We start from the raw sequence: 1,033 nt of genomic DNA, 5'->3' as shown, positions 1-1,033 counted from the left end.
GATTTACAATGGTTATTAACTCCATACACTTTTTCAGATTCTAAAATATTATGTAACTATTGTAAGAACTAAGCAGGTCTTATATATTCTATTACGAATCCCCGAACTAAAGACCCGATGAAAAACAGTCCGGTAAAAAAAGTCCCAAATTTAAAAATATTAAGTTGGGTCACTTAATCTTTGATTATCTTTCAGTATCACACACTTAGTAGGACATACTACCTACATATAGGTAGTCATCAAACAATATGGGTGTTATTTCACATAATTAAATTCGAGGTTGGAGCCGATAGGGCAAATATTGCACTAAGTAGTACGGGACAAAAAATAAAAATCTAAAACCATCAAAAAAATATAAGGCTCCAAACGTTATGAGTACACAGTACTACACACTAAATAAAAACTCTGAGTTGAAGAGTTTTTAACTTAAGTTGGAAACAATATTAGGACACAGGCTATAGGCAAAAGATATTTTTTTTATTTAATAGAGTAATATTTGGCGTGTTATGTCATAATTGACATAATATATGCAATTTTTTTAAATTTTTATTATATGACTTTTTACCAGACTTTTTTTACCGGAATTTTAAGTAGAATATCTACTATAACGGGTATACTATATACAGTATAACTACAACCTACACTTACATTGGAAAAACAATTTAATTATCTTGAATAAAATTATGGTATCTTAATATCATATTTTAAAGTATAAATGATCTAAGTATCAACTTTACTACTCTATTGACAATTCCCCGTAAGTTTACCCACTTTTTTTTGCGCAATCAGAGTATGGTGAAAAGCGTTGTGAACTTATGACAATACAGTTACGTATACACCGTGATGTTTCGCCACGTGAAACTTTAGAACTGTAGGTTTAGGCATTTGTTTTCACCACAGGTAATCTGTATGCGCAAGAAACATAAAGTGGATAAACTTACAGGGAATAATAGACTATATCAATCTCTGTGTGTTATGTGTTACAGTGTTCGCAATTAAGAATTAAGATCCTTATACGAATTATACCATTTTC

Source organism: Acyrthosiphon pisum, chromosome X (genome assembly GCF_005508785.2).
Source record: "Acyrthosiphon pisum isolate AL4f chromosome X, pea_aphid_22Mar2018_4r6ur, whole genome shotgun sequence".
Classification (NCBI taxonomy): domain Eukaryota; kingdom Metazoa; phylum Arthropoda; class Insecta; order Hemiptera; family Aphididae; genus Acyrthosiphon; species Acyrthosiphon pisum.
The sequence above is the reverse complement of the archived record's forward strand: the minus strand, read 5'-3'. Positions refer to the sequence as shown.